Source organism: Equus przewalskii, chromosome 9 (assembly GCF_037783145.1).
Source record: "Equus przewalskii isolate Varuska chromosome 9, EquPr2, whole genome shotgun sequence".
NCBI classification, from domain to species: domain Eukaryota; kingdom Metazoa; phylum Chordata; class Mammalia; order Perissodactyla; family Equidae; genus Equus; species Equus przewalskii.
The window spans coordinates 8,774,035-8,789,612 of NC_091839.1; the positions used below are offsets into that span (position 1 = coordinate 8,774,035).

Consider the following 15,578-nt stretch of genomic DNA (forward strand, 5'->3'; position numbering starts at 1 on the left):
TCCCACATAGAAGAACTAGAATGACTTACAACTAGGATATACAACTATGTACTGGGGTTTTGGGGAGGGAAAAAAAAGAGGAAGATTGGCAACAGATGTTAGCCTCAGTGCCAATCTTCCTCACCGAAAAAAAGCATACCTAAAAAAAATAAAAATGGCTGCTAAGGAGAGAGTCCCACCGCTCCACCTCCCCCACCCCACCCCACCCCATAAAAGTACCAACTGTAAAAGAATTGAAGCTCCCCATGAATAAGCTGAGATTGTGAGAATGTTTCTTTTTGGAGCAGGAACCTCATCTCCACAATGGTGTTGAAGGTGCCCTCCACTGTCATCTCTCTGCTATGCCCTTTTTGCTTAAAAGTTACCTCTGATGCTAAGTGAGAAATCAGTAAGAGAGAGAAAACTTGGGAAAATCTAATTTGGACATTTAAGAAAACAAAGTTCAAAATTCACTGCTAAGGAGAATGAATCTTCATGGGAAATATAAGATACTTTCTCATGAACATTAAAGAAAATTCTAACAACCAAAACTCGGATTTAGGGTAATCCAAATGAGATTTTAATCTCCCTAAAGGAATTATAATTTCCCACCAAGAGTTCTTTACAGCTAGGGGTGGAAATTTGTCTTTACAGCTTTTCACAAAGGATCAAAACCAAATATCCAAGATCAGGTCTTCCCACTCTGACAGGAACTGGTCCTGAGAACAGAAGAGGCATACAGGACCTCGACCTGGAAACGACTCAGGAAATCTGGAATATTCCCTCAGGAGAGATCCATGATGGAAACCTGGCATCATAAATCAAACAAACATAAATCATAAAACAAGCATACAAACAAAACCAGATAGCTCTTGTGAAATGGCTGGAGCCTGAGGTCTTCAGATGGGTCATTTTCTATCCTGGGGTCTGAAGAAGCCAATTATAACCCCTTAAAACGAAGTGAACAAAATAAAGGGGAAGAAAATGGGGAGAAAGACAGCGGAGAAGCTGAAAGGGATTGCTTACTCTTTCTCTCCAGCCTTCAAGGCTCCTCGCTGCTGGGGGTCCAGTCCCAATTCTAGACCAAGAAATGGGAGGATTTCAGAGTGATTAGTGGTTTCCCTATTTTCTCTAGTTATTAAAACGTTCTCAATTGTTTATGTAAAAATTAACAAAACCATCACAGGTGACTAAGACTAACACACAGGCTATAATACACATACCATCTCCCAGTTACCTAGCCACAAGGTGAAGGATTTTAAACAGTTAGGGTCATTATCTCTATTATCACCATGACATCGGGTCACACACAAACCAGCAGGTGCCATATAGACTGGATGTCTCAACTAAAATCAGTATGCTGTGCATGGAGAAGCACTGAGCTTCCCCAGTGGGGCGGCACACCAGGAGGTGACACACGTGTAGCACGGTAACCCAAGATAGTTTACTATCACACACAGTCAGGAAGGGATGCCCACCATGAAATGTTTACACAATAAAGCTGCAGTTGGGCTGGGCTGGGAGTGGGTTCTGAGAAAACTGCACATCCTGGTAGAGGTGGGGGGCGGGGGCGGCAATCAGGCTTTGAGGAGACATGTAATCCAAAATTACACCTGTGCAAACGCACACAATTAAGATCACACCACGCTGAGTGAGGTGGGTCAGGAAGGACAGAAAGCAGAGGAAGAGACTGAAAACATAAAAGGGCTTCTCTGTAAACTGTTAGGGGAGTAAATGCCAGCTATACCTCCAGGAAGTGGTTATGGCAGCATTCCTTCAATTAACAGGGCAAAGGCTGGAGCAGCAAGGACCAGATGAAGGCCAGGCACTGCCCCGGAGTCATCAATGTGAGCTGGCAGCCAGCCACTCTGGATACCACCGTTTTCCCCACGACGAATCAGAGGCACAGAGAAGTTCCCTTGTGGGTTCAAGGTCAGACAGCTGGTAAACAAAGGCTGGATCTGGGATTTGAATGAGGCTGTTGGCCTCCCAGGCCTGTGCCTGATGCTCAGTGACAAAAAATCAACCTCACTTAGTAAAGTGCAAAGAAAGTCTCTCTCCACATCCCTCAAGTTACTCTTTTTGGTTGGTATTTGCTCTGTGAGCTAGACATGATAGAAGAAAATGAAAACTCAGGAAAGTAAGCACACTTCTAAAGTGATGAACGGTCAGAGAAAATGCCACTTGGCAAAACCAGCAAAATGAGTCCCAAGTCTGACTTACAACTTGCCTTCAGATACATCCAAGACAGAAGAACAGGGCTGGGAAAGACGCTCCTAACCTCTGCTGAGGTGAGAAAACGATAAGCACAAACAGAAAGAAATCAGAGCAAAAAAAAGATCAATTTCTAAAACACTGCTGAGTCCAAGACAAATGAGAAAGTCCTATGCTAACCAATAAACCAGGGCAGAAACTGGGCACCTCAAATCTCCGGAGGGGGCCTGAGCCAGTTCTATGTTTCAGACCCTTTTTACATCTGACAGTCCTTGAACCCGTCTCAGAATATTGCTATAAAATACATGAAATAAAGGCATGGGATTTCAAACAACACAGAAATGCAGTCACGCCAATATTTCTAAAAATGTTTGATAAATAGATGTGCCACTGTAGCAGTTTAAAAAAAAAAAGGCTGCACATTGCTTGACACTCCTCCCACTGAGAGGTGGAGTCTATGTTCTGTCCCCTTCATCCTGAGTGGACTTGTTGTTTGTAACGGAGTAGAGTACAGTTGAAGGGATTCTCGGTAACTTACAAGGCTGAAGTAGCTTCCCCTTGATCACTGCAACACTTCCCTTTGGAGCCCTGTGCCAGGTAAGTCCGACTACCCTGAGACTGCCGTGCTCAGGGAAGCCAAGGCCATATGGAGAAGGCACGTGCAGGCACCCTGCCGGACTGGCGCAGCTGAGTCCAGGCTTCCACGCATCCCAGCCGAGGCACCAGGCACGAGGGAATGAGCCTCCACATGGTTCCAGCCTCTAGCTGTTGCGTCTTCCCTGCTGAGGCCACAGGCATTGTGGAACAGAGATAAGCTGGCCACGTTTGTGCCCTGTCTGAATTCCTGACCCTACGGAATCCATGAGCATAACAAAATGGTTGCTTGAGCCACAAAATTTTGCTTAATTTCTTATGCAGTAATAGTTCCTAAAACAGTCACTTTAACACATTAGTACCAATATCGAGCGGCAGGCCATCATTAAGAACTGTCATTGGGAACCAATGACAACCACAGTGGCTATTTGGAGATGCTGTAATATGAGATAAAAACTGCTCTGGACTCCACTGCTAACAAAGCCTCATCCCTGGGGGGTCCTACGTTCAGGATGGAAGGAAACACTCCATTTCAGTGAGAGAAAAATGAAAATTTAGATGGGAATTTCTCATGGACCCCTACAAGGTGGCTCATGGAACTGAGGGTTAGTAAGAACTCATAGCCCATGGAGCTGGGAGTAAGAACCTATGAGTTAGAGAGAGTCAGCAGGGTCAAGGCTGGTCGTGAAGCAGCTGACACTCACTAACTCAAGTTTGGACAAGAGAGAGGAAAGAAAAGAATGATAGCTCAGCAGGGACGTCAGAGAGATATCCAGTCATGGTTTCCAGACACCCAGAAAAGGGGACACCAATTTGAGTAAAGGATTCAGTATGAAGATGTGGAGAAATATCAGGAGGAAACATTAGTGGTTAATGCCGGATATTACCACGGCTCTCACATAACAAAAACTTAGCTTAATTTTAGGTACAATGTCAGGAGTACAGGGATGCTGAGAATTAAGGAAAAGGCCATGAAGAGTGTGGGGGTTGCTTTATAAACCCCCAAATCTCCTCACCTCATGAAGATGAGGACCTGAAGCCCACATGAGGTCTCTCATCCAAACCTATGAAATAAATCCTGTGAAGATAGAGATCCACCAAATCACATTTTAAAGGCACTGGGAAGGTAGTTATTACCGTTATTAAAAGAGTCAAAACAAGGATTATATTTTTCAAACAAAATCCCGAAACCTCTTTAACTGGCTGTTCCTTTCACAAAAGCCACTCTCTATATAACTGCCAAAACATAAGATTTTAAAGGAATTTGGGAATTATAACCAAAATTAATATATCAAAATCAGGAACTTACTTTCCTTTAAAAGAAAAAAAAAAATTCAAAGTAACTTGCTGCGCCTTTCACAGCAATTTCTCAAATAACATTTTACGAAGCATGAGAAGTTGTTAGAACCAAGACTAAAAATTGGTCTTAACAACGAAAAAAAATTCCAAAGCCACTATAACCGACTGTCCTTATCTCAGACATTCCACTAAATAATACAGGCGGGCACGAAAGGGATTTTAAAAAGCTTGGGGCTCAATACTATTACTAACACAGCCTAAACCAGTAATTTATTTTATTTCATAAACCTGAACCCGTCGGTCAACCCCTCTCGCAGGGCGTTCTGTAAAATACATCTGCGGAAAAAATAAAAGGGCGTTTTGCCTGGATAGGCTGAAAAGTCCCGGTTTTGACCTTCAGTACCGACCCCCCGCGGGTCGGAGTCGGGAACCCGCGCGCATGAGCCCCGCGCGGGCGTCCACCCAGCCGCGTGCAACCGGGAGAGCCGGGCCCGGCTCCTCGGTCACCACTCGGGTTCAGAGCCCGAGTCCCGGTTCCCGCCGTCGCGAGGACCGAGGTGCCAGCCGCGCCCGACAGTCCTGGAGGACTCTCGCCAGGACAATACCAAGCTGCAGAGCGACGCCGAGCGCTCGCTGCCGGGACCGCCTCTGCCCGCCCGCGGTTCGCCGGAGGCTTCGTGTGGGGGCGGGCTTCCGGAGAAGGTGGCCAATGGAAAACACGAGCAGCTGTTGATAGGCAGGACTCCGTTTCCAGGCAACGCAGAGGGGGGAGGGAAGAAGGACGATCCTCAAATAGGGACAGAGCTCTTAGCCAATAGATGCGTAAGGGAGGGGGCCGTTTCTCACATTGGCCAATAAGAAGCGTTTGCGGCCGACCCGCCTACAAACAATAATAAACTGGTTTTTGCGGGTCGCGGCAAGAGAACGGCTGCGCGCCTGCGTCGGACTTTGCAGTCGCTTTTCGCGCGGTTGGCTGCATCTCGGAGATTTGTACCGGGCCTTGGAGACCTTCCGGCCTTGTCCATGTGTTATGACCTTGTCTACACCGAGACCCGACTTTCCACACAGCCGGTCTCATTATCAATGAGGTAATCATAATTAATAAAATAAAGGAAATGGACAGGGGAGACATTAATACTTGAATTCAAACATACGCTTTCGGTGGAGGGCCCGCCCTTCTTTGCAAAACCGCGCTCGGGGGCGAGCGGCACGTTTCTAACCAACAATCGGAGCACAGAGCGGGCAGGCAGCAGGGCCTTGGGTTTAATTCAAGTGACTTGTCAGTGAAGTCGCAGGGTTTGCAGGTATTTCAACGTTGTACCGTCTGCCTCAGTTCCAAGAGCAGCGCTAGGCTTACAGGCAACCGCGACCCACTGGTTTAATTTCAGCAAACTCCATTTTGTGTGGGGATCTGGAATTCTCTCTGAAGAGAACATTTTAAAATTTTCGTTTCAAAATTTCTATGGCCCTCTTGCATTTTTTTGTTGGGTTCCCCAGGGACCCACGGGCCCCTTCAGTGAGTTCATAGAGTTCAGAGCCACATCCTTCCACTCCGCAACTGTTCCCCAAATACAAGAACGGTATTATGCAGAAAATATGCATAAAAGTCTTGCCATTGTTCACTGTAGAACCCCACATTACAAACTGATGAAAACTGAGAATTTTAACCCGAATATATTTTTCCTGTATTTGAATCCAAACATTTCTGTCTTCTTTACAATATTAGGCAGAATTTCAAAATCAATCAATAAACCCCCTTAGGTTTATTGTACGTACAGTGCCCCCTCCACACATGTAAGATTAAATGCAGGTCACATCCCCTGCCAGCACTAGGGACTGACAGACCCACATCCCAGTTTATCCACCTCAGTGCCTTCTAAGGTGCCGAAATCAAACTGCTTGCCCCAGAAAATGGGTGCCTCAAGAAGTCATGGCTTAGCCGTTACAGTTCGGTGGGTTCTGCTTCAGGGGCCCAGGTTCAGCTCCCCAGCACAGAAGCACACCACTGGTCTGTCAGTAGTCGTGCTGTGGCAGCCGCTTGCATAAAAAGAGTAAGATTGGCAACAGATGTTAGCTCAGGGCGAATCTTTCCCAGAAAAAAAAAAAAAGAGAGAGAAATAGTGGCTCAGCAATCCCACTCAGGTAAATACTCAAGAGAAATGAAACCATATGTCTACACAGAAACTTGTACATGAATGTTCTTTGCATTCATAATAGCTCCAAAGTGGAAACAACCCAATGCTCACCAGCAGAGCACAGATAAGTAAAATGTGGTTTATCCATATAATTGGATACTACACAGCAATAAAAAGGAATGAAGTATTGATACATGCTATAACATGAATAAACCTTGGAAACATTATGCTAATGATTTCATTAGTAAAAGAAGCCGGTCACAAAAGACCACATATCATGTGATTTCATTTATATGAAATGTCCAGAGTAGACCAATAGATAGAGACAGAAAGATTAGTGGTTGCAGGGGAGGGGGAGTTGGGGGCAAATAGAAGGGTGACTGCTAAAGGATATGGGATTTCTTTAAGAGTAATGAAAACGTTCTGAAATTGACTGTGGTGATGTTTGCACGACTCTGAATATATTAAAAACCATTTAATTTTACACTTTCAATGGGTGAATTGTATGGTATGTGAATTATATCTCAACAAAACTGTTAAATAAAAGAAATAACAATGTCTGTGTGTATTTTTATGTAATATTTCCTCCAAAGTCCACATTTTTGCACTTGACCGAGAAATCAAGATTTAGTTCCTGTCATTTCAGATGCTCTAAACCCATTTTATTCTACCATAATTTCTGAAACAACATCTCACTGGAGTTTTGCCATTAGTTCCCAAAGCATTTTACTCCTAAGATTTTCATCAGAATGTTTCCGGAAACAAAATATATATTTAGTGATCTGATACAAATAAAAGACCTTTGTGATCTGCAGAAGCCAAGAACAGATAAAAACCCAGTCATTCTTATGAGTCTTTAATGTCCCTGAATTATAAGAATTGTGACTTCTATGATTAAAAATAAACATGTATGACAAAGATTCAATACGGGACAGGCATAAATAAACTGTAATCCATACTTACTGGGATGAGGTCTTGAAAGATGCTACCACAGTAAGAAAAAAGAAAAAGAAAAGGCAGAGAAATTGCATTGGCTACCAAGGTGTTAAAATCTACCTAAGCCGGTTCTTCAGCACACACGTACATTAAATGGATCTGTAAAACCATCCACACAGTCTCCTACGAATGTGTCCCCTTATTAATAGGTCTGTGGAGTGAGAGATGGGAGTCAGGGATGGGAGAATCTGCGGTGTCAGTGATGGGATGTCTGTGGAATCAATGAGAAGTCTACCTGTGAAGGCAGGACCTGTGGGGTCATCAATCAGGATGTGTGCGTCAGTGGTGGAGATTCTGTGGGGTCAATGACTGTGTGATATTAGGCACTTGCCACTTTGTATTTGGGGTCCGTCCAAGTGTACCAATTCCCTCAACGGGTCCGGGCCGGAGGGGCGCCCCTTCTCAAGGACGTGAAGAGTGGGGCTGGCGATGTTTTTTTCAGCTCTTAGAGACGTCAGACACATGCAGCCTTTAGGAAGTTTTGGTCTGGCCCGAGCCACCTGGCGCGAGCGACGCAGATTATGGCTCTTGGCGAGGTTCTGATCTGGGCAGTTGTGTTGATTTGTCCGTGCGGTGCATGCATGTAGGCGGTGGCTTTGAGTGACAAGAGGACGGGGAAAGGACTGTAATTGACAGACAAGCGCTCCTCGGGCTGGATCGACAAAGGCTTGAAGAAAAGCCTCCCTAAGCCCAGCAGGGGCCAATGAGAGGCCTGACGGGAGGTACCGCTGGGCGTAAGCGACTGACAAGAGCTGGCCCTCCCAACAACAAAGGAGCTATCCGAGGCCTGGGAGGCTGGGCCGCGGACCTGTGAGTGACCTGCAGGGGCGGGCCCTCCCAACGACAAAAGGCCCTGGGAAGGAAGCCTGTACGTCTCAGGACACTGAGATGTTGCTACGGGAACCAAGGGCCTTTCAGGTCCCTGATCACATTCTTTCTCGGACAGTTTCTCTGTGTAACTGGGAGATGTGGCAACGTCAGGTAGTATCATTCCTGGCAGCAAACCTTTGCCTGCTCAGGTTTCCCAATCTCTACGAGGTGCACCCTCTCCCTGCAGGGGTCTGAGTGGATGGTGGTCCCCAGTCTCTTCTCCCCTGGACTGGAGTGAAATTGGCCCCAGGGGGTTCAATCTGTACACATCCTGGGTGGAGGGGATGGTGTCTTTGGACTTTTAAAATATTCAGTTTTTGCAGTTACATTTGTCAGTCTCTTCCTTTATGGTTTCTGGATTTTCTTATATGCAAAGGTATTCTCATCCTTCCACTAAAACAAAAACGTCTTTACTTTCTTCTAATTCTATTATAGTTTTGCCTTTTAAATTTCCCTTGGCGTTTATTTTGGGGTACGGTGTGAAGTAGAGACGTAACTGTTTTTTCCTAGGTGGATAAACAGTTGCCCTAACACCAGTTACTGAAGGGTCCTCACTTCCCACCGTCTTCTAAGCTTGTCTGTTACTGTCCCAGCACCACGCTGAAGCTTTGTGGAATATCTGACTGCTGGTATGGCAAGTCCTTCCAATATGCAATTATCTCCCAAAACTTTTCTGACTCTTCTGGTTCACTTTGTTTTCCAAATGAATATTAGAATGAGCTAGGCAAATTCTATTAAAGAAATGATGCTGGGATTCTGATTGAGATGGTCTAGACTTTATAGATTATTTTAGAAAGAATTGACATCTTCATACTAAATCTACCCCTCCAGAGTTATGGTATCCGTTTCCTTTAACTCAGGTCTTTTATGTCCTTCAGTAAAATTTTATACTTTTATTCATATAGATCTTCCACAATTCTTGTTAGATCTATTCTGAGGCTTTATTCTAAGGTTTTATTTATTTTTATAATGGTTTATATTGTGATTATTACATTTTCTAAGTGATTGTTACTGTTGTGTACATTTTTTAGCATTGATCTTACTCATTTTAAGAGTATAAAACTCATTTAAGAGTATATACTCATTTAAGAGTATAAAAAGTAAGAGAGTATAAAAAGAGTATAAAAAAGAGTATAAATAGGTAGTTTGGTTTTGCTTACATAAATTACGTATATTGTTTTGTACTTGGTTTGCTTAGTTAACATTATCTCTTGGGAATTTTTCCATTTTGGTACATAGAAATATTTCTGTTTTTCTTTTAAACTGCATATTGTTTCATAGTAAAAAGAAACCATGGTTATTTACTCATTCTCATACTGGTGGATATTTAAATTATTTTCAGTGTTTCATTTGTATTGCCACAGTATAATGAGCATTTTAAAAATGTTTAGCTTCATTCATTTATGTGACATGTGACTATTGCGCCAGGTTGGGATTGCTCCCTGAAGAGTCTGTGATTTTCAGCCGTTAGTGGGCACTGTGAGGCTGTCTGGACAAATGTTCTTTCCCAGCAGCCACCTGTGAGCGTGTCTATTTCTACCCCAGCTGCCAACACATGACACTCAGGATCATTTGTGGCCCCTTGGACCTGTGGACTCCCAGTCTACAGCTGCAGGGAATAGGCTTCTATGTCCCCCCCCCACCCCCCGCCCCACCCCCTTTCTTGCTGGCTGCTCTTTCCTTCTAGAATTTCTGTGAGATGAGAACACAACAGACCTTCAGAATCCTCCATGACCTTCATGTGTTATTTCATACTTGCCATTTGTACTGCATCCTGGCACATTCCTCGGATCTGTCTTCCTGTTCAACATGTCCATCTTAAACTATTCATTCTTCCATTCAGCTTGTTTATTATACTGTTTTTATTTCAGTGATTTCATTTTTAATTTCCAAATTATTTTGATTATTTTTAAAGAAGTAATAATGTCTCACATCTCTCTGAGCAGAGTGATTGGACTCATTCTAACGTTCTGCCCTGTTTGCTTTATTAGTCCCATTCCTTGGTTCTATCAGTGCTTAACTTTTTAACTACAACCTACCCTGAATGTTTCTGCATGTTAACATCTTCCCCTAAATGTTAACATCCTACATAACCATAATACAATTACCCAAACCAAAAACTTAACATGATACAATACTAAGCGGTTTTCTCCTACTAGGATATTTATGCTGAACATATTTGTATGCTTATGACTTAAACTCACTGCTCCCTTCATATTCAAGGATCCCATTTATTTTGCTTTCTTGTCCTTTTCTTTCCTGCCTTTTCTTCCACTTGTTTAGTATTTTTCTCATCTAGTGGTATAGAACTTTAGACCCTTTCTGTCCTATTGAATATTATTCCTTGCTTTCTGTATGTCTGATATTAATATTGCCATACTTGAATCTTTTTTGTTAACATTTTCCTATGATATCTTTTTCAAAAATCCCTGTATTTTCAACCCATAATCTGTTTTAGTTATCTCTCATAAACAGCATGTAGCTGAAAATTTCTTTTTCAATCTTAGTGTCTTTGACTTTCCATCCAACAACTCAACACATTCTTCTACTGAATCAGTAATAATAGTGACAGTAAAACCCATAGTAAAATCAATTTGAGTAATTATTGTGTGCCAGGTCTTGTGCAGTATTTTACATAGATAAAATCTATTTGTTATAAACAATGGATTATATACCATTTCATCCTGAAAAAAGATATAGGTAAAATTATTCACATTTTTTAAATGTAGAAAATAAGACCAGACAAGGCACTAGAAGTCTTTGCCCAATGTAACACAGCAAGTGGAAAGGATTTGTACCCATAAAGACTGGGTTCCAAGTCCACAAGTTTAGTCACTATGATATATGGCTACTTTTGGACTCTTTTTAAAAATTGTGCTTTCTTGATCTCTATCCTTCAATCGTTTTATGAGTTTTCTTTCTCCATCTATTTAATTACATATGGAAAAGTCAGTATTCTCCCTCCAATTCCACCGTCTGACCCAGTTCCAGTGTTAACAAGAAATGAACATCTTTCCACAGTGTTCTCCAGGATTTATATAAGTATTTGCAAACATATAAAAAACATATGTTTTCATTATTTTATTTAAACCATTTTACTTTTTTCATATAACAATTTACCATGGACAGCACTTCAAGACAGTAGATAAAAAGCAAACTCATTCCTCTTAAGAGTTAAAGTATCCTCCTTTATATGATAGGATATAATGATAGGATAATATGAAACGAGATATATATAGATATACACATAAATGATTTAAGATGTTGAAGTACTTTTGTCACCAAAGCTAAGGCTTCAATAAATACTCTTTATTTATATCTTTATGAGTTTTTAGTAGATAAGGTTCCAAAGCCTCACCTCTGACTGACCTTCGGGCTCTGTGCAAGCAGGAAGTGAAGGCTAAGGCTTACCTACAAAATGCCTAAGTGTTGACGGTGTGCCACCACACACACACACACACACACACACAGTACATCTGCAAAGACTAGGGGGTTATTTTTGGTTCCAGGCAAAAGAAATCTTGGTCAAATCACTAGCTCACGACAAACCAATGGAACAGAGACTTCTGTGACTATGCATGATGAAGAATATAGACCTTACAAGATTAGTTCAGAACAGTCACTAAACAAACTAATATCAAGAACTATTACAAGCAGCAAAAACAAACTCTAGGAAAGGGAGCAAAGATGATTTCCAGAGTTGCCATCTTGTAATATTAAAGATGTCTGGTTTTCAACAGAACATTACAAGGTGTGCAAAGAAACAAGAAAGTATGGTTCATACACAGGGGAAAAAGAGAAATTAATAGAAACTATCCCTGAAGAAGCTCAGACATTGGACTGAATAGACAACAATTTTAAATAAATTATTTTACATATGCTCAAAGAGCTAAAGGAAACCATGAGAACAATGCCTCACCAAATAGAAAATATCAATAAAGGAAAATAATTTATAAAAAAGGAACCAAATAGAAATTTTGGATCAGAAAAGTACAATAATTGAAATAAAAAATTCACTAGAGGACACAACAGATTTGAACAGGCAGAAGAAACAACTGGGAAACTTGAAGATACGTGCAATGAAATTATCCAGTCTGAGGAGCAGAAAGGAAAAGAAAGAAAAATGAATAGAGCCTAAGAGACCTGTGGGGCACTTTCAAGCATACAAACATACACAAAATGGTAGTCCCAAACTGGGTAGGGAAGGGGAAGAAAGAATATTTTAAAAAACTGGACACAAACTTTCCAAATTTGATTAAAAATATGAATCTATACATCTAAAAAACTCCAAGTGGAATAAACTGAAAGAGATTGACACCAATATACATTATAATCAAGTTGTTGAAAGCCAAAGATAAAGAGAGAATATTTAAAGCAGCAAGAGAGAAGCCACTCATTATGTACAAGGAATCATTAACAAGATTAATAGCTGATTTCTCATTAAAGACCATGAAGGCCAGAGGCAGTGGGATGACATATTCAAAGTGCTGAAAAAGAAAAATCAAAACTGTTAACAAGATTTCTATATCCAGTAAAACTACCCATTAGAAAAAAAGGAGAAATTAAGACATTTCCAGATGAACAAAAACTGAGAACGCTCATCACTATTGGTCTGCCCTTTAGGAAATGCTCAAGGGAGTCCTTGAGGCAGAAATGAAACGACACTAGACAAAAACTTGAATCCACATGAAGAAATAAAGAATACCAGCAAAGGTAACTACATAGGTAAATATAAAAGTCAGTATTAGTATCTTTTGGGTCCATAACTTGTCTTAATTCATATATGAATTTAAACAATAATTATAAGTCTATGTTGATGGACACATGTATAAAGATGTAATTTGTGACAATAACAACAAAAAGAGGGGCAGAGCTGTAAAGAAGCAGAGTTTTTCTATACTATGGAGGCAAAGTTGGTATTAATTCAAACTAGACTGACATAAGTTTAAGATGTCAACTGAAATCCCCAGCATAACAACTAAGAAAATAAAAAATATACAGAAAGAGAAATGAGAAGGGAATCAGAATGGTACACTACAAAATTCAAAAATAAAAGAAGGCAAAAATGGAGGAATTTGAGGAACAAAACATGTATAATATAAAAACCAAATAGCCAAATGGCAGGAGTCCTTTCTTATCAGGAATTATTTAAATGTAAATGGATTAAACTCTCTAATTAAAAGGCAGAGATTGGCAGAATGGATTTTTTAAAATGATTTACCTATTTGCTGTTTACAAGAGACTCACTTTAGATCCAAAGACACAAAGAGTTTCAAAGTCAAAGCATGGAAAAGACATTTTATGTAATTAATAACTCAGAGAGCCCTGGGATGGCTATAATATCAGACAAAATAAACTTGAAGTCAGAAAAGGTTACAAGAGACAAAAGAGGACGTTATATGTTAATTAAAGTGTCAATCTATCAGGAGATATAACAATTATAAACATATAAGCAGCTAACAACAGAGCCCCAACATATATGGAGCAAACACTGACAGGATTGAAAGGAGAAATAGACTGTTCAACAATACTAGCTGGAGATTTCAATATTCCACATTCGTTAATGGATACACAACTAGATAGAAGATCAACAAGGAAACAGAAGACTCAAACAACACTATAAACCAAGTAGACCTAAAAGACATATATAAAACACTCCATCCAACAGCATTAGAATAAACAATCTTAAGTGTACATGGAATATTCTTCAGGATAGAACATATATTAGACCACAAAATAAGTCTCAATAAATTTATAAACATTAAAACCATTTAAAGTATCTTCACTGATCAAAATGGATTGAAATTAGAAATCAATAGCAGAAGGAAATCTGAATATTCACAACTACATTGAAATTAAATTTACACTCTTAAACAACCAGTGGATCAAAGGAAAAATCACAATAGAATTTAGAAAATACTTTGAGGTGAACGAAAATAAAAACACAACACATCAAAACTTATGGACTGCAACCAATGCAGTACTCAGAGGGAAAGTCATAGCTGTATACTGCTACATTCAAAAGAAGAAACAGCCCAAATTAGTAACCTAATCTTCCACCTTAAGGAACTAGAAAAAGAAGAGCAAAGAAACACAAAGTAAGCAGAAGGAAGGCAACGATAAAGATTGGAAATGATATAAACAAAACAGAGAATAGAAAAACAATAGAGAATCAATGAAACCAAAAGTTTGTTCCTTGAAAAGATCAACAAAATTGATAAACCTTTAAATGGACTAAGAAAAAAAGAGAAGACACAAGTTACTAACATCAGAAATGAAAACAGGGACATTACTATTGACCTCACAGAAAATAAAAAGGATTATAAGAGAATATTATAAATAACTTTATGCCAACAAATGTCAAAGGACACCAACAAGAAAGTGAAAATACAACTCAAAGAGTGGGAGAAAATATTTGCAAGAATATATTCTGATAAGGGCCTGGTATTATATAAATAACTCTTACAACTCAACAACAAAAGATAAACAATTCAATTTAAAAATGGGCAAAGGAGGGGGCCAGCCCCATGGCCTGGTGGTTAAGTTCGGCACATTCCACTTTGTGGCCCAGGTTTGATTCCCGGGCACAGACCTACACTGCTTGTCAGCAGCCAGGCTGTGGTGGCATCCCACATACAAAAAATAGAGGAAGATTGGCACAGATGTTAGCTCAGGGTGAATCTTCCTCAAGCAAAAAGAGGAAGATTGGCAACAGATGTTAGCTCAGGGCAAATCTTCCTCAGCAAAATAAATAAATAAAAAGAATAAAAATGGGGGCCAGCCTGGTGGCATAGCAGTTAAGCTTGCACATTCCGCTTCAGTGGCCCAGGGTTCACGGGTTTGGATGCTGGGTGCGGACCTATGTACCGCTTGTCAAGCCATGCTGTGGCAGGCGTCCCACATATAAAATAGAGGAAGATGGGCATGGATTTTAGCTCAGGGCCAGTCTTCCTCAGCAAAAAAAAAAGGAGGATTGGCAGCAGATGTTAGCTCAGGGCTAATCTTACTCAAAAAATAAAATAAAATAAAAACGGGCAAAGGACTTGAACAGATATTTCTCCAAAGAAGATACACAGATGACCAATAAACACATGAAACAAGGTTCAAGATCACTAGTAATTAGGGAAATGTAAATCAAAACCACAATAGGATACCACTTCACAGCCACTAGCATGGCTAGGATCAAAAAAACAAAAACAAAAACAGGAAATGACAAGTGTTGGTGAGGATGTGGAAAAACTGGAACCCTCATACACTGCTGGTGGCAAGGTAAAATGGTGTAACCAGCATGGAAAACAGTTTGGCAGTTCCTCAAAAAGTTAAACAGAATGACCACATGACCCACCAATTCCACTCCTCCAGATACACCCAAGAGAATTATAAGCATATGCTCAATGAAAAACTTGTACATGAATTTTCATGGTGACATTATTCACAAAAGCCAAAAAACGGAAACAACTCAAATGTCCATCAACTGAAGAATGGATAATG

General features: G+C 40.6%; 1 protein-coding gene and 1 long non-coding RNA gene across 2 annotated transcripts in view; both read right to left on the bottom strand.

Moving 5' to 3' along the window:
- LOC103552484 (zinc finger protein 850) overlaps positions 1-15,578 on the bottom strand; it is an 82,678-nt gene that overhangs the window by 23,511 nt on the left and 43,589 nt on the right.
- Positions 537-4,714, bottom strand: LOC139073485 (uncharacterized). Its single transcript, XR_011522264.1, has 3 exons — positions 1,727-4,714; positions 1,006-1,057; positions 537-787 (listed from the first exon to the last, which is right to left on the bottom strand). It is a non-coding gene; the product is annotated as an uncharacterized lncRNA (long non-coding RNA).